This window comes from Ipomoea triloba, chromosome 6 (genome assembly GCF_003576645.1).
Source record: "Ipomoea triloba cultivar NCNSP0323 chromosome 6, ASM357664v1".
Lineage (NCBI taxonomy): Eukaryota > Viridiplantae > Streptophyta > Magnoliopsida > Solanales > Convolvulaceae > Ipomoea > Ipomoea triloba.
Genome location: NC_044921.1, coordinates 13,588,549 through 13,611,510, shown reverse-complemented (window position 1 = coordinate 13,611,510; position 22,962 = coordinate 13,588,549). Strand labels below are relative to the sequence as shown.

The 22,962-nt window shown below is 33.0% G+C and overlaps 2 non-coding genes across 2 annotated transcripts; both read left to right on the top strand.

Moving 5' to 3' along the window:
* The first annotated feature begins 9,942 nt into the window (after window positions 1–9,942).
* Window positions 9,943–10,024, top strand: TRNAS-GCU. Its single transcript has one exon. It is a non-coding gene; the product is annotated as a tRNA-Ser (tRNA).
* A 10,514-nt stretch (window positions 10,025–20,538) lies between these two features.
* TRNAS-GCU lies at window positions 20,539–20,620 on the top strand. Its single transcript has one exon. It is a non-coding gene; the product is annotated as a tRNA-Ser (tRNA).
* The last annotated feature ends 2,342 nt before the right edge of the window (window positions 20,621–22,962 follow it).

The following is a 22,962-nucleotide window of genomic DNA, read 5'->3' as shown; positions in this document are numbered from 1 at the left end:
GCGAGAGTTAAATCTTCAACAATAAGCCGAGCTCGCACGAGATACTCTGCCGTCGACGAATCTCCTTGCCGGAGACCATGGAGTTGGCTAAGCAAGTGAAGTTGGCGGGATTGAGAGGCGGAAGCGAGGGACTGCTCAATGGCATCCCACAACTCCTTCGATGTCCGACAGCCGACGGCGATGGAGAGCACCTCCTCGGACAGCAAAGAAACCAGGAGAGACAGCAACCCTTGATCACGGCGAGACCACGCAACAAACGCCAGATTCCGAACGCGGGCAGCAGCAGCGGACGAGGTAGCAGCAGACACGGCAGGGAGGAACTCCTCCGGGCAAGGACACGATCCATCAACAAGATCAATGAGATCATGGCCACGTAGAAACGGGAGAACCTGAGTACGCCAAAACAAAAAATTGCGGTGGTTGAGTTTGATGCTAATGTAGTGATGAGCAGAAGAGAGCGACGACACGGGAGCCGGCGCCGCAGAACTCACAGCAACATCTGAAACGGTCCGCTCAGAGGCAGAGCCGTCATTCGTAGCCATGGGAACAAGAACGAAACCCTAGCGACTAATACCAGATGAGAACAATTATGTTTGTATTAGAGTTCACAAAATATAACTGTAGAAATACAAGAGTATATATACAAGAGAATCATAAATAAACTAGGACTGAGAATCATAAGTAAACTAGGACTGAAACTTATAGTATGACTCTATTATGTAGAGTCCTAATAGGGACAAGCACCATGTTGAAGGCGCTTCCCAAGCCTTTTTTGCTGCCACAAACAAACACAAACAACATCAAAGGGATAAACCAATTGTGCAGAATACGAAAGTGCACACAAGATATTCAAGCGTGGCACACAATATATCAAAGCATGGCACACAATACAAACATAAAATGGCTGACCACAACATTTTTAAACAATCTCAGCATATATTCATAATTTAAAAATATGTGCATGGGCATATGTCTATTAAAAAACTAGTAATAACAATTATCATTTATATTTAGTTAGCAAGTGCGCATAATTTAAACAATTCCCAAATTTAAAATAAAACATACCATCGATATTTTGCCTATTGTTATAAACAATTATGGTGGCCATTTATTTGTATCATTTGTAACAGTTGTAACAGCCTTATTAAGGCTCCATTATGTATGTCATTCATTATTCCATATTATATATATGTATCTATCCTATTTTGTAAACATAGTGGATGAATGAAATAAGATCAATCTGGCTTTGTCTCTCATACTTTGTTATTACCCTTCTCCCTGCAATTCCAGAATCATGTAATCATGTTTGAGCTAATGGTCTATTACAACACGTTATCAGCACGCTCCAAACTTACTTCTTCGGTGAACGGTATTTTTTTTAGTAGCGAAAAAATACCTATGATTGCATTTGTATTCTAAGAATTTGTGGTTATGCTTCACATATTTATATCTTATGCATATATATATCATACGGAATTTGTGTTTATATGTGTATATATTTACATTTTGCCTGAATTCCATAAACATGATGGAATTAAACGTGTAAGCAAGCTGCAAACTAAACATATTTGACAGTCCTTCTAGTAGGATTTCATATATTTGAAACTTATCCCTTTTTTTTTGTTTATAATGAAAAGGGAGAATTGAAATATTTATGCATTCTGGGTAGAAAATTACGCACTGACATGAAAAGGAAGAATTATACTCAGTTTTTCGAAATCATATTTGCATGATAAATATGATTATTTGTTTTTGAAATAAAAATTTGTCTAGCTCAATGAGAAATTACAGAAGTGATTTCTTTTCAAACCTTTTCTTCCAAGACGAATCACCGGCGGCTTCAGTCCTCTCAATCGTCGCCGGAGGGTGTTGACCGGAACTCCTCCATCGAGACTTGAAATTGCAAGGGTAGCAATTGGGTCTCTCTAGTTTTGCTTTAGATTTGTGCTATTCCAGTCCTGCATAGCCTCTCTGATCTTTACAGAACTAGTTTCGTCACCAGTAAACTTCAAATTTCTCATTTATTCCCCAAAATATCTGAGCTTTTACGGGAAACCGTTTTTCCAAACATCCTAAAATCTCAAAAGATTTGATACCCATGCTTTCACAAACCAAAAGAATACAATTGTTGGTCATTTTAGAACCCACCCAATCTTCAGGATTGATTTAAGTAAATGTAGTCCAACATCTCCCCCTGAAGATAACAATCTTCGATTTCTACATTGCTTAAATTAGAATAATTGTTTCAAAAGGAGCGTAGAGGAGATGATATGGCAATCTTCAGGATTGTCATTATAAGTTAACAATGATTCTCGTGACTCTTCTGGGCTTATGTGGGTTGAATATAGCCAATATTCCTTAACCATACCCACTTAAACCATGTTTTTATTATCCCCCCGTAAGGTAGTGAAGGTAGAACATGCATAACCAAGTGATCTATGAGAAACACACATTGGTTTATAGCATATCTTTACTAGAGGATATTTGGAGCATTAGGAGTTATAGGTGATTTCATTGTAAGGGCAATGTCAGTCCTAATACAATCACAGAACTTCTGGTTCTTCCGTAGTGTTCTGATAATAATGAAGTAATGGACTTCAAGTCCCTGAATGTCCTTAGCATCATTTTTGAGTCTAAACGGTTTCCTTATCTTCTTCAGGAGATATAACCGTTAGTGTGATAAGTCAATCATACTTATCCATATGAAATGTGTTAAAGACATTTTAGAATAGGCTAACTAGTGTATTAAATTCGTTTCAAGGAAATACTCGATCCGCAAGTCAAGGTGATACTTGGTTTTCCAAGTCCTTTCATTTCTAAAATTCGTTTTTGGAGCTAATACCATTAAGCTCTTTACGATTCAATAAGTACTACGGTATATTTTGATTTTTACATTTTCCTACTTCATGAGGAAATTACTCAGTTAATTGCTTTACTATTAAGTAAAGGCTTTGTAATTCAACAACAAACATGTTGTAATTATAAATCCATCAAGGATCAAATTTAGTAATACTATGCTCATTTACAATTCAATAAAGAACACTTATGGTACATATTATCCTTTCTAAATGAGGGTAATAACTCCATTCGTAATCCTTTAACGAATTCGTAATGACACGTAATTCCTTCTCTAAAAAGAGAATTACCCAGTCAATTATGATCTGTGCTAAGGTCATATAAAGACCGTACCGTCCAGTGACGTTATTGTCATATGGTCACGACGTTTATTAGTTGCATATCTAAGTTTGTACTGCCAATTATCTTGTATAGCAGAACTTAATGTCATCGTACATGGGAGATTTGATTAAAATTAATCAAGGGTTTCTGCGTGAACCCATGTGCTACAAACACTCGCTATTATACCACGTCATTTCTTTTGTAAAAACACCCATTTGTAACCAATAGGGTTAACATTCAATGGTGTACATTTATCAAGAGAATTTAGCGAGTCGAGCTATGCCTTTTACCTGCTCCTTTGAATATTGAATAATGAGGATGCTTCTAGCACCTCACCTGGATCCAGTTTATTTAAATGAGCAACTATATAGGCATGTGTTGTCGACAACTATATAATTTTCTCCCAAAATCATGACTGTGTTGTCGACAACTATATAATTTTCTCCCAAAATCATGACAATTTTTAACCAGATCGTTGACATTTCCCAAATATTAAGATCTGATTGTTCTGCATCCCTAGTATTAAGTTTGTTGGTGCACCTTACTAGGGTTGCATCCCTAGTATTAAGTTTGTTGGTGCACCTTACTAGGGTTTTCGTCATCGTATTAAGTTTGTTGGTGCACCTTACTAGGGTTTTCGTCATCTGGACAAGTTTGTTGGTGCACCTTACTAGGGTTTTCGTCATCTGGACGAACGTCTTCAGGACATAATTCCTTTTAAGGCAAAAGTGACAATGTTTCTTTGCTGGCATTGTGTTTCATATCTCTTAAACCGATAGATCTCCTTAGGGCGTCATGTTTCATATCTCTTAAACCGATAGATCTCCTTAGGGCGTCAAGGAGTATCGAGCTTAAACCGATAGATCTCCTTAGGGCGTCAAGGAGTATCGAGATATATATGATAGATCTCCTTAGGGCGTCAAGGAGTATCGAGATATATATTATTTGGTCCAATTTGGGGATTATAAATGGGACCTTGTCACTCTTTTATGATCAATATGATCAGTGTATATATATACATTATTGGTATATATTTGGCAGATTATTTGCTAATATCGCAAATAGATTATCTACTAAACTTCTGGTTCAGTTTTACTAGTACGTGGATTATAATGAAGATCATTCCATTTCATGGGATTTCTCGGCATTTAAATTTGGGTATATCTCCCCCTAATGCCGTGAAACTGATCTTCAGTATGCAGTCAGCGTATTTATTGATTCCTTATCATGGGCTTTATGTAAATATATGGAGTTTTATAGCCTATAAAAGATACGCAAATTGTGGTAATATCGCAATTGGACTGCACACTAAGAATAGGAACGCAGAATGGGAAATGTTTACACGTACTAGGTTGATGGGGGATTGATACTGATATGCAGTTTGCTAGATTTGAAAATATATCAAGTATGATGTCCCCAAAATCATCAATACCTGGTTGGGTCTTATCACGACATTTTGGCAAACCAAATGATACTCATAAGTATGGCATGATTTCTCAAGAGTGCCGAAATAGCTTTTAAGAAAATTAAAGCAATGAATGTTGTATAAGATGATGTGGATAATTTAGTTTGACTCAGATGCATACAACATCGAGAGAAAATATATATTTAATTTCTTATTCCTCTTTTATTACCGGAATGATCTTACTGATGATCATTCATATCGGGATGAACTATCACCATTGAGGGATAGTGATCTTTATAGATCATGCATCCGGTAAAAATATTTGCAACATAATTACTATTGTAATTTATAGAGGAATAACCTATCATTTCTGGGATAGATATAAGTTTGGGGTTATGATAAGGTATTTTCACGCATTGTGATTTGACATAATGTCATTTTAAACTGGTAGAGTAAAAGTGAGGCTCTACCGGAGCTCACAAAAGAAACCTTATCGATAATGGTAGGAAGAATTGTAGATGTTGTATGAAGGTCAGTCGAAAAGGGGAACATAAGAAAAAGGAGGTCATCAATATGACCAACAAGAGCGTTTGCTTTAGGCAAAGGCAACTTGGTTGGATTCAATATTGTGCTGCATACTTAGGTTTCAGCAAAAAGTTTCGGGATGTGGTATGCACGTGATCAGTGCTATTGATACCTACACGTGAAACATACTTTGCTGCTGGGCTAGAGTTATATATGAATGAGGGTTCCCTCAACTAGTTGGATAACATAAGTGTGGGACACATTTGTGTGAATAGCTGATTTAGATTGTTGGACTACATTTACTTAAATCAATCCTGAAGATTGGGTGGGTTCTAAAATGACCAACAATTGTATTCTTTTGCAACCTATATACCATGTACTCTTTTCCTCATTAAATTTTTCCCATTGGGTTTTTCTAGTGTGGTTTTTAACGAGGCATGAGTATGATATGATATACGGGGAGAAAGTTGCAAATAAATACTTAAATAGACGAACCCCGAAAATCCTGAAGATTATGCCCTGAAGGTTTATGATTGTACTCTTTTTCCCTTAACTAAGTTTTTCCCACCGAGTTTTCTTAAGTGTAAGGTTTTTAACGAGGCAATCAGGAAGGTTGTTGTCCTCAGGGGGAGCAACAACATACACATAAATTATTGGTCCAGAAGACCACCAAATCTTGAAGATTAAACACAGAAAGTTATGGTTGTACTCTTTTCCTTAACTATGTTTTTTCCCATTGGGTTTTCTTAGTGTAAGGTTTTTAATGAGGCAACTAGGACTATACATGAGTTTATAAATATCATGTACTCTTTTTTTCAACTAGGTTTTTCCCGCGTGGTTTTCCTAGTGAAGTTTTTAACGAGGCATGAAAGTATTTGAATATACCATTCATGTACACTGGACTCTTTTATTGTCTGGGTTTTGTCTAGGTTTTTCCCACAGGGTTTTCCTAGCAAGTTTTTGACGAAGCAAGACCATGAACAAATAATGTCCAAGGGGGAGTGTTATAAACAATTATGGTGGCCATTTATTTGTATCATTTGTAACAGTTGTAACAGCCTTATTAAGGCTCCATTATGTATGTCATTCATTATTCCATATTATATATATGTATCTATCCTATTTTGTAAACATAGTGGATGAATGAAATAAGATCAATCTGGCTTTGTCTCTCTTACTTTGTTATTACCCTTCTCCCTGCAATTCCAGAATCATGTAATCATGTTTGAGCTAATGGTCTATTACAACACCTATATATATATTTTGTTAACAACTTTGCATAATATTAACAATTGTGGACAACACTATAATTGGCTATGAAAAATAAACAAAATTTTGACTTGGATTCCAATTGATTGATCGCTAATGTAACAAATAAAAAATAAAAAGGGGGCATCGAGCACGCCATGAGATGCTTGAAAATTATTGATGGCTACTTATTCCGACTCTTAAATTTTATTTTATATTAATAATAAATAATTAAATAGCGAACAATTGCGATAATCTCAACTAAATTGACAAGAAAATTGGCTTGTTATAAAAAGTTTTAAATTTCTTTTTGTAGGAATTGCCAATTAACCGTCAGTACCTCAATTATGAGTAATTTAGACTAGAATAAATTGTCCAGTTTCACCCAGAGCTCACATTCAAATAGTGAATGTGAACTTTCTCATAAATCAAATAAATAGTGAACAATTGGGGATTAAGCATTATATATAAAATTGTATTATGTATTTTAATTTGTTATAGAAGTAATTAAATACAATTTTTTCAATTTAAAATGTAAGTTGCATGATGTCATAAATATTTTATGTCTTTTTCTTCGCATTATTTTTGTTTACCTCAAAAAAGTTCAATTTTGTTATTAATCAATGAAAATGTTTTTACTATTCAGTATTTGTTTTTATTTAGTGGTCCTTTAATTTATTAATATAAATGAATGATGCTATGCATTACAAAAAAATACAGGGAATATATAACATTAGGTGCAACCTATGTGCACCTAGTTATAACATTAGGTGCACTTAGTATTGATGATCATTGTATAATTTACTTGCACTTGTAATACATTTTACTTGCACGTGTGCACTTATTTTCACTTACAGGTGCAAGTAATTTACCTTGTTAACATTTATGCACCTGGGTGCACCTAGTTATAACATTACGTGCACCTAGTTATAACGTTATGTGCAATTACATTCCGAACACGTGGCGCGCTGTGATTCGTCCGCAGTTCTCTCCTGGGCGGCCAGTACGCACCTGAACGCGATCCTATATATATATATATATATATATATATAGGGAAGGGTTTAGGTGCAGGTATATATTCCCGTACGGTTGTGCGATACTCACCTTAAGTATTAAAATGGCGGACTTTAAGTACACAAACCACGCACCTTAAACTAAGGACACAAACCGCGTACGTAAAGTTTTTTTATGGTGTACCTTCAGTTGAGAACACACATTGCGCACCTTTAGTACACAAACCATGCACCTTAAGAACACAAACCACACACCTTAAGAACACAAACCACACACCTTAAGAACACAAACCACACACCTAAGGTTTCAAAATGGCGCACCTTAAGTTTTAACAACCCACGCATCTTAAGCATACATATCACGCACCTAAAGAAGGAAAACAACGCACCTTAATAAGAAAAATCATGCACCTTAATCTTTAAGTTTACTCATATTAAGTTTCAACACTCACGCACCTTAAGCATACAATCACGCACTTTAAGAAAAAAATTACGCACCTAAAGCCACCGCGTAACCGCACGGGAGACACCCATCGCACGGGAACTGAATTTTATATATATATATATATATATATATATATATATATATATATATATATATATATATAAAGTTATACATTTCAAATTCGAATATTGGTTGTCGAATCGAATATATGTAAATAATGTAGTCGAATCAAATACAAATAAAATTTGAGATTCGTATATTTATAAATACGAATAGTCATCAATATAATAAAATTCAAATTGAATAATAAGATATTTGACTCAATTCGCATCGTTTATGCACCTACTCAAAACATCAACTTATTTTATCACTACCAAGTTAAATCCGTACAACAATTCAACAAATATATAAAATATTTCATTTCCTTTAAGGGTGTGTTTGAAAGCCCGGAAATCATTTTTCGGGCTTTGGGTGTTTGGCAACGGATGGAAAACCCAGTCAACGGAAAATGATTTCCGTTGACTGGGAAAATAAGCATCATATGGCGAAAAATGACTTCCGCCAAATTTGGGCGGAAGTCATTTTCCGCCGCTCGACACATCACACAGGCATCCACGTTTCCGGCGGAAACCAAAGTGCACTGGTTTCCGGCGAGAAACCAGGGCACAGTGCCCTGGTTTCTCGCCGGAAACCAGTGCACTGGGCTCTGGTTCCTCCGCAGCGAGGAACCAGAGCACTGCTCTGGTTCCCGCCGGGGACCAGAGCACTGATTTGGTTTCCGCCGGAAACGCGGGGGGGGGGGGGGGAGTGTTTTTTTTTTTAATTATAAATAATATTTTTAATATTATTATAAATATTTTACTATTTTAAATAAAATAATAAAAATATGTAATTATACATTTCTACCCATTTTCCGGAAAATGAACCAAACACACAAAGACAGTTTTCCAGAATGCAACCAAACACTGGAATTGAAATCATTTTCCGGAAAATGACTCATTTTGCAGAAAACATTTTCCAGAAGTCATTTTCTTGCTTTCCAAACACACCCTAAGTTCCGGAAATAAGAATGGCTTGAGAGTTGAGATAATGGACCGGGAGAGTGTTGGCTTGCCAGGCCCATGAGTTGCGTGCCTTAATCTAGCTGTCCAAATCCTTTTAGATCAAGTCAACACTTAGGGTGTGTTTGGTAACTCAAAAAATAATTTCCGGAAATCATTTTTCAGACTTTTAGTGTTTGGCAACATTAGAAAAATGTGGTCAATGGAAAACATTTTCCGTTGACCACGGAAAATAACTTCTGGACAAAAAATTTGGAAGTCATTTTCCGAAAACGGAAAATGGCTTCGTGCTACGTTTTTTTTTATAATAATTATTTCTAATTTCTAATAAATATTATTAGTTTATATATTTTTATATTTTAAATAAAATAATAAAAATATATAATTATACATTTCTACTCATTTTCCGAAAAAGGAACCAAACACGCACAGACAGTTTTTCAGAGTACATCCAAACACCGAAAATGAACTCATTTTCCGAAAAATGACTCAATTTCCAGAAATCATTTTCCTGCTTTACAAGTACACCTTTACCCTTTATTTTAACTGAGAAAAATTTTTCACTTTTGATCTTAATGACTATTTACCTGTATCAAATTTAGCCATTGACTATTAATACTTTTAAATTAGGTGTATGACTACGTAATTTGTATCATATTTTGTCCTTAATTATTAATATTTTTAAATTAAATGCATGACTATGTAATTTGTATCACATTTAGTCATGTCGTCCAATTTTCTGATAAATTATTTTACGAATTTCAAAAAAACATAATTAAAAGTATATTTTCAGCCAACTATTGCCAAAATTTTAATTTGCTTGTTAAAGTTCTGGCAATAGTTGGTCGGTCCAGCTCCACCTATTAAAACACAAAGAGTTAATATCGCATCCACTACGACTCAAACCCGCAACCTTGCACATAAGAGATCAACTCAGTGCCACTAGACCACTCCATCAAATAAAAAAAAATAATAATAATAATAATAATAATAAGAGACTAATTACCAGTGTACGAATTGCAATGCTGAAATGAAAGAAAATTTCTTAAAATATTAAATCAACAAAGAGTCGCTTTGGCCGAGTGGTTAAGGCGTGTGCCTGCTAAGTACATGGGGTTTCCCCGCGAGAGTTCGAATCTCTCAGGCGACGAATTTTTTCTACATTGCAATGACAAATTCACGGAGTACTGGTAGTCGCGTGCGTTACTTTAATATATTTCCTTTTTAAAAAATAAATAACTCTGAACTTTATGCTTCGCTTGATTAAAAAAAAAAAAACAGTTTAACAATCATATCGATCGATTAAGACCAGTACAATAATCGTACTCCGTATATGTTTGCACTTTCTTCATCAACCAGGATGCAATGGGATCCTGTTAGATGCTGACAATTGTTGTAGACATCTAGGGCATGTTTAGTTCAGGAAATTGTTCTTTGCTTTTTGATGCATAATTTTTTTTTTATTTTTGTTTAGAAAACTTGTTTGCTAACACTCATATTTTTTTCAAATTTATTTATTTTTAGACTAACATTATAAAATTAACACAAGTTTAATTATGAGTGATTTTTAAACCTTACATTTAAAATATTTTTGGATGTATTTGATTTAAATGGAATAAATATAAATTTTACTTTTAAGCCTAATATATGTAAGATTTTTGCATTTGATATCCAAGTAAATTTATATCCGCATATAACATAACTAAAATATATATCCAAACCAGCATTAAGCTATTAAGTTCGCCTAAAGTTTAGTTTAGATAATATTAATATTTTTTGAACTAATATTTAAAATATTTTTAATATATTCATTTGAATGGAATGTATATATTTACTTTTAAGTATAATCTATGTAAAATTTCAATATCCGATATTCAGACCAAATTTGTATAGCGATATAACATAATTAAAAATATTCAGATGTCATTACTTGAATAGTTGTGCATGCTTGGCAGCGGGTACTCGGGTAGACGTACCCGGCACCCGGTCCCATAGCCAGGGCACCAGGCACTAGGCTCTCCAGTCTTTGTAGTCGGCCCCCAGGCGGCGTTTGGGTACCAAGTGAAATTAGTCAACCAATGCGCCATCCAACTACTTATGAGTAATTCAAAATCAATGTAAACGATAAATATTGAATGCAACTTTGCTAGTTAATGTTTCCTGATCAAGTGTGTTATATGGACTAGTTCAATTTCTATAGTATTGCGTAGTTCACCCAAACACCAAAAAGCAATTAACAAGAAAGTAGTAAAACCACACTAGGAATTGGTAACCCAATCCCGATTCATTCTCCATTCAACTCAAGGGAAATGATATACCAAGTCACAATGATGAAGACGAAGAACTCTAAGCTTCACGCTACACCATAGCTAAACATTGTAGAGCATCTTCTTTGAAGAATCCACGAAGAGATCTCCCAATCACTCGAATTGAGGCTCCCCTTGAATTGCAGCACCAATGTGTTTTCTCAATGTGATCAACAACCCATAAACAGTAACGAATGTGGTGATTGACTTGATTTAGAGTTGAAAATCAATCTAGAAGATCAAGTCGCTCAGTTTAGCTCTCTGGATCTTCTCTGGATGTATTTTGATTTTTCTCTCAGTAATATGCATATCACCGTCTTGGAAGATGAGAGAATAAGACTTAAGTATCCTTCTCTGAGAATATCTTTAATAGAATAACTGCCTTGAACTTCAGTTCGAACTATCTCTCTAGCTGGTTCAGTCTTTGATGCTCTGAGTATGTTATGAGACTTCCTTGAACTAATTCCATATGCTAGTACAAACTCTATCTACTTAAGTACAAGTACTGAACTAAATCCTTAACAAGTACTTTCTTCCCTAAAGCATTAACAACTTAAAGGGGGTAAAAGATGATTTGTTTTTAAACCTTCTTTGTTTCACATGTTAATCACTTTATTAACACTATGATCTATCTCTCTATCTGGTTCAGTCTTTGATGCTCTAAGTATGTTACGAGACTTCCTTGAACTAATTCCATATGCTAGTACAGACTCTATCTACTTAAATACAAGTACTGAACTAAATCCTTAACAATTACTTTGTTCCATAAAGCATTAACAACTTAAGGGGGTAAATGGTGATTTTCTTTTAAACCTCCTTTTTTCACATGTTAATCACTTTATTAACACTATGACTTTACAGTGAAAATTTCTGCTACTACGTACATATGTCACTTGCAATGCTTAATCACCTTGTGGAATGTAGTGTACTTTGTGTGATTGGATAATGAGTTCTTATCCTCATTTTAATGCTATGGCCGCAAGAATGAAGGAGAAAGTTGACAAATATTGGGGGAATGTTGAGAAGATGAATACTTTATGTTGCAAGTGTTATTGATCCTAGAAGGAAATATGTGTTTGCTGATTTTTGTTTTAAGAGAATGTATTCACTTGATCAAGCTTTAATGTTGTGTTCTAAACTTAGAGAAGTGACTAGTCAATTGTTTAATGAATACAATAAGTTGTTGAAAGTTTCACAAGGTGATGAGGGTACGCAAAAATTTTACTCAACCAATGAGTGCCACTAATGTGGATTGAGAAGTTGAACTGCATTGTCTAAATAATGTTCTAAATATTGAAACTGACTTTCAAAAGTATTTGGTTGAAATTGGACGTGGGGAACAAAAACACGAATTGAATAAATACATCAACGAAGAGCTTGATACACGGGTGGTGGTGAATTTGATGTTCTCTGGTGGTGGAAAATGCTGATAGATTTTTCATTCCGGCTCGTGATATATTGGCAGTTCCTATATCCATCATCGTCGCATTCGAATATGCATTTAGCATCGGTGGACGTGTGCTTGATTAACTCCTAAAATTATACAAGCTCTTGTGTGCACTCAAGATTGGTTACAAGAATAAAATTTCTTTTCAATAACTAATTTAGTTGATCATGATGTTGGAGAAATGTATAAACTCGACATGGGTGGGTATCAAAATCATTTCTTTATCCTAAATATTATAATTTTCTTATTATTCTTTCTTTATTTAATGCTTGTAATTTTATATGATTTAGATATGTCAAAGATGAGTTTGGATCTTGTGATTGAAGAACAAGAGTCAAGAAGAAGATAATTGATAGTGTATATGTTAGTAACTATTGCGTATTGAGTAGTATATATTGAGTTACTTTAACAATAAAATAGATTTATTTATTATGTATTAATTTAACAAAAAATGTGAAAGCATGTTTATTTATTTATTTATTTATTTATTTTTTTATTTTAATGAACTATGGCAGATTGGCAGTATGGCTGTATGGGCGTATGGTTATGAGCCTATGACTTTTATTTAGTATATGTTTGTGAATTGTGAAGACTATGAAGTATGAAACTATGAACCATTAATTTCTCACTGTGATTTTGAATTTGTGATTTTAGTAGTTAGTACTGTATGCTTATTTAGTGTGTTTTGTGAAGACTATAAACCATTTATTTAGTAAGTTAGATTACTATAATTTACTGTAAATTATTTAATAATTATTGTGGACGGTGCATAGTCTCTGCTTTCATAATTATTGTGGACGGTGCATAGTCTCTGCTTTCGGTTATCGAAATAACCAACATAACCGAAACCAACATAATCGGTTTCGGTCGGTTATATATGTATCTTTGGTCGGTTCCGATCGGTTACGTAAGTTTAGAAAACACCATCTGTTATTCGGTTATCTATCGGTTATTAACAATAACCAATCGATGCTCACCGCTATTAATAATAATACATATTATACAAAAAAAAAAAAAAAAAGTTAATAGTAAAACCAATTTGATTCATTTATGTTTTTTTTTAATTTTAATTATAATTTACATTCTTAACCACAATCTTTCTGGTGGTGTTCATAGTAAAGCCAATTTGATTTTTTTATATTGTAATTTACATTCTTAACCATAATCTTATCCATGAAAAGGTGAAAGAAACCACTGAAAAGTATTTTATATTATAATTAACTAGTGTTTGCACCGGTTTTCAAAAAAAAAAAAAACTAGTGTTTGCACCCGTGCGATACACGGTCATTAAATTTCGCAATATAATATAACAATACAATACAAAATATTAAGAAAATAACAAAATTAATGAAAATACAAATAAATAAACTACTTTAATAAATATAAAACTGTTTGAGTAAATTACAGATTCTTGAAATTTTTTTTATATACGACATTTTTAGTCGTACTTACAGACTATCCATTATCCCCACGTATAATTAATGATAACTATATTTATTAAAGAACTTAGATCATTGTATAGTATTTCTTTTCCTTGAGTATTAATATTGATAGGGATTATACTCTTCCGTATATCTTAGCACGTGCTCGGTATTCAAGCAGGAGACCGAGAAGTCATTTTCCCGAGCAAATCCGATTACATTTTGTTTTATCCGACCTGAGCCTAGTCAAAAGATGCCTCAACAAGTTGGTAAAGGGCCCATTTCACTCGGGACGAGATTCCCGATTATACTGTGATCAGGAATCCTTTCCCGTGAACCGAACCCTCGTTATTAACATATTAATATAACTCGATCGTCTTGACCAATCACTTCATGATAAAGCATATATCAAGAATCGCATTGCACGTGGATCTATTAGAGTTGTCTCCGCTGTGCATGTGAGACACGTGGTTAACATGCCAAACTCCCGGCATGTGTCTCCTCTGGATGTATATAAAAGGCGCATTTATGCTTAGGTAGGGGGAGGTTAGCTCGGGAATGTCTGATAACAAGTTTCAACTACCTGAGATTATACTTAGTGATTGATTACAATACATCACCGTATTTGTAGCATCAAATATTATTAATGATATCATTGATATGTAAATAAATATATGCTATTTTGGTTATGCAGTTTGGCTAGTCAAATTCAAACTCTGACTCAAGTATTAACTAGTAATCTCAAGTCAATTAAGTTGAACTCGAACTATGTAAAAGATTTACGAGTTAAATTTGCACTTCAATTTTAATGCTCGATGAAACTCGAGGCACTATATATTTATGGTGCTCGAATTTGCCTTAACCCCAAGAAGCATTCCCTTGGGGCACCAATGCGGTGAAAAAGTTACCATCACGTATTTGCACCCAAAGTTGCCATATTAAAGTCACCAGCTCACTAGTCATTGAACTCGGTGCAGTAAACCATGAATGGTGAATTCAGAATGGCTATTACATGCAAAGGGTTGGGGGATGAAAAATTTGGGCCATACAGGTCTGGAACCTGTGACCTTTGCGTTATTAGCACGACGCTCTAACAAACTGAGCTAATAGGCATTTAATTTTTTATTTTCAGATCTTTGTTATTTATTCTATTTAAACTAAAATGGGTAAAATTGTTATGAAATGCCAAGTGTTCATATCTAAAATGCTACACCAAATTAAATGACTTAACTCATATTCAGCTTCACTTTATTTTGTATTTATTAATTATGATCAATTTATCGCCAATTAATCATATCTGTTGAGAAAATATTTGTTGACCTGGTAAACTGGTATTTTGCAGGAAATGTAAATATTTAGGTAATAGAGAGAGTATAGAGACGAGTATAGAGACAAGGAGGAAAGGGAGGAGACATTCTCATTCATCATCTACATTGTACATATTACAAAGGATATATATAATAACAAACTATAACGGAAAGAAATAATGGAGACTTAAATACAATAGCCGTTACAACTGTTATATTACTACATAATAATGGTCACAAATACAATTTATTTATAACACTCCCCCTTGGACATTATTAGACAATGCTCTTGCCTCGTCAAAAACTTGCTAGGAAAACCCTGTGGGAAAAACCTAGACAAAAAGGGTACAAGGTATGAATAGTATATTCAAATACTTTCATGCCTCGTTAAAAACTTCACTAGGAAAACCACGTGGGAAAAACCTAGTTGAAGAAAAGAGTACATGATATAAACTCATATATATTCCTGGTTGCCTCATTAAAACCATACACTAAGAAAACCCAGTGGGAAAAAACTTAGTTAAGAAAAAAGAGTACAACCATAACTTGTTGCGTTTAATCTTCAGGATTTGCAAGAGTTAGTGGTCTTCTGGACCAATAATCTCTGTGTATGTTGTTGCTCCCCCTAAAGACAACAACCTTCCTGATTGCCTCGTTAAAAACTTTAACTTAAGAAAACCCGGGGGAAAAACTTAGTTAAGGGAAAAAGAGTACAATCATAAGCCTTCATGGCATAATCTTCAGGATTTCGGGGTTCGTCTATTTAAGTATTTATTTGCAACTTTCTTCCCGTTTATTATATTATACTCATGCCACGTTAAAAATCACACTAGAAAAACCCATTGGGAAAAATCTAGTGAGGAAAAGAGTACATGGTATATAGGTTGCCAAGGAGTACAATTGTTGGTCTTTTTAGGACCCACCCAATCTTCAGGATTGATTTAAGTAAATGTAGTCCGCATCTCCCCCTGAAGATAACAATCTTCTATTTCTACATTGCTTAAAGTAGAATAACTGTTTCAAAAGGAGGATTGTAGAGGAGATGATATGACAATCTTCAAGATTGTCACTATAAGTTAATATTTTATACAATGATCTCGTGACTCTTCTGGAGCCTATGTAGGTTGAATATAGTCAATATTCCTTAACCATACCTGGTTAAAAACACACTTTTATTATCCTCTCATAAGTCAGTGGAGATAGAACGTACACACATAACTAACTTGGAATGGAGATCAAAGGCAATCATTACCAAGTGATCTATGAGAAAAACACACATTGGTTTGTCCCACAAATTTTAAATTGGAGATACTAGAGGATATTTAGGGCATTAAAAACTATAGTTGATTTCATTGTAAGGACAATGTCAATCAAAATATGATCATATCGTCCAAAGACCTTATTGTCATATGGTCATGACGTTTATTAGCTGCATATCTAAGTTTATTCTGCCAATTATCTTATATAGCGAAACTTAATGTCACCGTACATGGGAGATTTGATTAAAATTAATCAAGGGTTTCTGCGTTAACCCATATGCTACAAACACTCGCTATTATATCACCTTATTGTTTTCATTTCTCTTTCGTACAAACATCCATTTGTAACCAACAAGGTTATTATTCAATGGTGATGTATTGTCAAGAGAATCTGTTTTAGCGAGTCGAGCTCTGCCTTAATTGCTCCTTTAAATATTAAATAATGAGGATGCATCTGGCACCCCACCTAGATCCAGTTTATTTAAATAAGCAATTATATAGGCGTGTGTTGTCGACAACTGTATAATTTTCTCCCAAAATCATGACAATTTTTAATCAGATCGTTGACATTTCCTAAGTATTAAGATCTGATTGTTCCGCATCCCTAGTATTATGTTTGTTTGGTGCACCTTACTAGGGTTTTCGTCTTCTGGACAAATGTCTTCAGGACATAATTCTTTTTAAGGCAAAAGTGACAATGCTTCTTTGCTAGATCTAGTATATATTATGATTCATATCTCTTAAACCGATATATCTCCTACGCTTCTGGCGTCAAGGAGTATCGAGATATATATTATTTGGTCCAATTTTGGGGATTATATATGGACCTTGTCACTCTTTTCTGATCAACATGATCAGTGTATATATACGTTATTGGTATATATTTGGCAGATTATTTGCTAATATCGCAAATAGGTGAACTTTGAGTTCAGTCTTACTGGTACATGGATTATAATGAAGATCATTCCATTTCATGGATTTCTCGACATTTAAATTCGGGTACATCTCCCTCTAATGTCGTGAAACAGATCTTCAGTATGCCGTCAGTGTATCTATTGATTCCTTATTGATTCACCGCACGGGTTAGCCCGCGCAGGCCGCGGGTCAATTTTGGCCCGCCCCATTAGGCCCGCATTGTTGCTGGCCTATTTTTTCATGACCCTAACCCGCCCCACCGCGGGGCGGGTGCGGGCCAGCCCACGGGCTTTGGCCCACTTTGACAGCCCTAGTGTTCATGTCACACGTGTACTAATTAATTTGATCAACGACGTCTAAAGTTGGTGAGAGGGTTGTTCAACCTTCTAGTTAATAAATATTAATTATTATGGAGTAGTATTTATTAATATAATTAATTAATATTTAATTCATATAATTATAATAATATAATTGCTGATTATATTTCCAAAGAAATATTAATATTATCATTTCATTTTTCCTAATATTTTAATTTCCTTTTGAATATATTCATTTCCTTTTTCTTTTATAAAAAGAATTATTGATTGTCATTTCTTTTTCCTTCATAATTTTTTCCTAATATTTTATTTATTGGTTACTAATTCCTAATATTTCATTTCATTATAAATATATTCATTTCTATTTTCCTTCCTAAAAAAGTTAATATTCATTTCCATTTTTTTCTTCAAAATTTTTTCCTAATATTTCATTTGGTGGTTACTAATTTGTTCGTAGAGAAAGTTGTGTTATATTTCCAGTAAAATATTAATATGTTCATTTCGTTTTTCCTAATATTTCATTTCCTTTTGAATATATTCATTTCCTTTTTCCTTCATAAAAAGAATTAATATTATTTTACATTTCTTTTTCCTTTATAATTTTTTTCCTAATCATTCATTTGGTGCTTACTAATTTTTTCGTAGGAAAAAGTTGTGTTATATTCCAGTGAAATATTAATATATTCATTTAATTTTTCATAATATTCCATTTTCTTTTGATTATATTCATTCCCTTTTTTCCTTCATCAAAAGAATTAATATTGCTTTCCATTCTTTTTTTCAGATAATTGCCAATTAGTTGGCCTGATTCCTTGCCAATTAGTAAGAAAATATTAATAACATATTCCCGTGTAATATTTATTTCCTTTTCGTTCATAAAATTTAATATTAATTTCCATATGATTAAAAAATAATATAATTATAAAAATATAACTGTTGAATATATTTTCTGTGAAATATTAATAAATTCATTTTGTTTTTCCTTCTAAATAATTAATATAATTATAATTATAATATAATTGTCGATTATATTTTCAATGAAATATGAATATATTCATTTCCTTTTTTCTTCATAAAAGGAATAAATATTCATTTCTATTTCTTTTTCCTTCATAATTTTTTCCTAATATTTCATTTGGTGGTTACTAATTTTTGCATAGGAGAAGCTATGTTATATTTATAGTGAATTTTTATTATTAATCTCGTTTTTCATTTGCCCTGATTCATGTGCCAATTAGTAACATTAGTAACATAATATTAATAACATATTCCCGTGTGTAATATTTATTTCATTTTTCATTCATTAAAAAATTTTAATATTCATTTCCATATAATTAATAAGTAATATAATTATAAAAATATAATTGCCAATTATATTTCCAATGAAATATTAATATATTCATTTTCTTTTTCCTTCATAAATATTAATATAATTAATATAATTATAATAATTTAATTGTCGAAATAAATTCATTTTCTTTTTCATTCAAATAAAAAAAAAACCCCATAAAAAGGAGTCTATTATATTTCACAAAAGGGAAAATGACACTTTTTCCCCCTATGTTATGTGCATATAGCACTTTTCCCCCCTGTGTTATTAAAGTGGTAGTTTTCCCCCCTCAGTTATTTTAAAAGTGGTAGTTTTCTCCCTTGTAATGTTAAATTGACATTTTTGCCCTTAAAAATAACTATTTCATTTGTTTTATTCTCCAATCAATTGTTACTAATATGTATGGAAGATCACGGTTCGATATGAACCTAATCGAACACTGTAGCAATTGAACTTAAATAGTATAGACGGTTACGGTTACGATTCAGAACCGAAAAAATAAAATAATTGTTAAATTTAGACTATTTTTAAATAAGAAATAAAATTATAAAAATAAATAAATAAATACATAAGTTTTGATTAGCGGTTCAAAATCAAAATTCAAACCGAACCGTACCGATTTATCAAAATAAGTGTTTGATCATTTTCACCATATATGACTGTGGTTAAGTTCCGGTTCACGGTTCAACAATTATTTAATTTTAAATTTTTCGGTTCTGAATCGTAACCAGAACCGTCCATACTATTTCGGTATGATTGCTACAATGTTTAGTTAGGTTCGAACTTAATCGTGATCATCCATACATATAAATAATAATTTATTGGAGAAGAAAAATAAATGAAATAATTATTTTTAAGGGTAAAAATGTCAATTTAACATTTCAGGGGGAAAAATTGCCACTTTAATAACATAGGGGGGAAAAGTGCTATATGCACATAACATAGGGGGAAAAAGTTCCATTTTCACTTCACAAAATTACCTACTTGAAATCCTTTATTAAAAATCTAACACCAAAGCTTAAATCNCCCCCCCAAAAAAAAACTACAATTAAACAAATAAATACTCAAAGGAAAAAAATAGATATATTAATGAAAATATGACAAAAACACAAGAAATTGATGAAGCTACTGAAATAAGAGTAGTTAGGCATTTTAAATAGGTTGAGCAAACTAAGGTAAGGTAATGATTTGGGAGTGTAGTAGACTTAAAAATTGGAAGAGAGAGTCTGTGAGTTTCACTTTAAGTCGGAATATTAAACTCCATAACTAATATTAATAATAATAAATGGAGTAACTATAGGCCTACAACTGCAACTCTTCTGTATGCATCAATTAGATTTAGTAGACCAAAGAAAACAAGAAGTCGCTTTGGCCGAGTGGTTAAGGCGTGTGCCTGCTAAGTACATAGGGTTTCCCCGCGAGAGTTCGAATCTCTCAGGCGACGGATTATGTTTAAATCCAAGGTGAGGCAGTAGAAATGTGGTCTGACGCTTTGATGACGACTTTTTATGCTTATCTAATTTAGATAAAACCGTAAACATATAAATTTTAAGAAAAGTGAAAAATTTATTTGTATTCTTTTACCCCTAAAAAATGTTCACACAAAACTCTAATTCATCGTAAACATATAAATTTTAAGAAAAGTGAAAAATTTATTTGTATTCTTTTACCCCTAAAAAATGTTCACACAAAACCAGGGGCGGAGCCAGGATTTGTTGGTGCGGGGGGGGGGCCAACCACCATTCGAGCGAATAATAAAATACATTAATATTCATTATTTAACGTAACATATCTTGCGTGTCACAAAAAATATCTATACTAAAAATTATCTATACTAAATTGTTTTTCAATGTATACTAACAAACAATCATTAAGAAATACGCAATAACCTGAATGCGGGAGCATAATTAACATTTGATCGCATGTAAATCAAATTAATCAACTAAAGAATATTCATGATCATGAATTTTATTAAAGATGTATTCTCAGATTCGAATGACCAATAAAATGCTTCACTTCTTTGACCTGTATACCTTAATCGTCATCTTAAATTCAAGAGTTTATAAGGAAGCATGCAAGTCAAAGAAGAAGAGCGGATGAAAAACTAAAGGAAATAGTCTCTCCTCCCTTCTTGCCGAACTAAAATGAAGGAAAGCAAAATTGGTTTCCTTATTTTCTCTTTGACTCTCCGTCTCTCACACTGCAACAAATGAAGGAAAAACCAAGGCTATGAAATGGGTTTCTATGGTTGCTTTTTTATTCTGCCAAAACCAAAAGCAATGGCAAAGGAAACTAGGGAAACTAAGGAATGAATCAATAAAGAAAAAAACAGTTTCCTTTTATTTTTTCTCTCAGCTGAAAAAAAAAGGGATAAAAAGTCATGAAAAATGGTTTCCTTGTCTTCCTTTTCTGTCGAAAACAAAATGTATTAAAAGCCAAAAATTAAACTAATTATTGCTTTTGCTTCTCAGACCTCTTGAACTGTGGTGTGCAGCTATCTGATTTTGATGAGGGGGCCACAAAAAAATTATATTACAATTTACAATACTAATAAAAGAAATTTTTTTGGAGGGGGGGGGGGGGGGGCAAGGCCCCCTGCAACTCTCACTTGGCTCCGCCCCTGCACAAAACTCTAATTTATCGTAAACATATAAATTTTAAGAAAAGTGAAAATTTTTATTTGTATTCTTTTACCCCTAAAAAATGTTCACACAAATTAGTAATGAGAATGTCATACAAAAAAATTAGTTGTATTACAATAATAGTAATAACGTTAGCAAGTGAAATTATGTTTTGAATTTGTTTCAAAGAAACTGGCGATATTTTGAAGCATATCTATACTAAATCTATATAAAGAAGAGTTTTGGTTATACCTTTAAAAAATAGAAGGTGCTTCAAGTATTGAAATATTTTAGCAAAAATGACATTGTAAGTCGTTATTCTGTGAAACAAATATCAGCGGGGGGAGGGGGGGGGGAGCGTTGGGTCAAAGTGGATTCGCATTCTTCTAAGGCTATGTTTGGCAAACTTAACTGAAAGCTGAAAAGGTATAAGCTAGTACCTAAAATCTGAAGAGCTGTTAAGGTAGCTGTTATGCTTAAAAGTGTTTGGTAAAATTAGTTTTTTGATAAGCTGATAAATGTAAAAAGACTAAAAAAGACATCTTTATAAAATTTAAATAGTTTTAAATTTAAATAGGTTTGTTTACATATTAAAATATAAAATGATGAAATCAATATATTTTAATAAAATATAAAGTAAGAACATATATTTGAAAATATATAAAGTAAAATAAAATATTTATAGCTCATAAAATTAGTTCATACAAGAATTAATGTTCAAACACACAAATGTCAAATTGAAATTACAACCAAACATATTGAAGAGAAAATGCCAAAATGATTTTAATTGGGAGGGTAAAAGATGGCATTTATTTAAAATAATAAGGATAAATATGGAAAAAGGTTAAGAAGCTACTAGCTTATTTTGGGAACATTACCAAATAGAGCTTATAGCTTATTAGTAACTTAAAATAAGCTATAAGCTCTGCCAAACAGTTCTTAAGTGATACGAAAAACTTAATATATTGTACGTTCAAAATGAATAATGGATGAATAAAAAATTGATTTTTAAAATCTACCCATTTGAGTTGGAAGAAATCTTTGTCCCACATTGAAATATGGAAGTGAGTTTGCACTTGTATAAATACAGTTCTCTTTTAAAAGGAGCTTGAATTGTATAACATAAAGGTTCTCGATCTCTTTCATGCGAGGGAGGGGGGGGGGG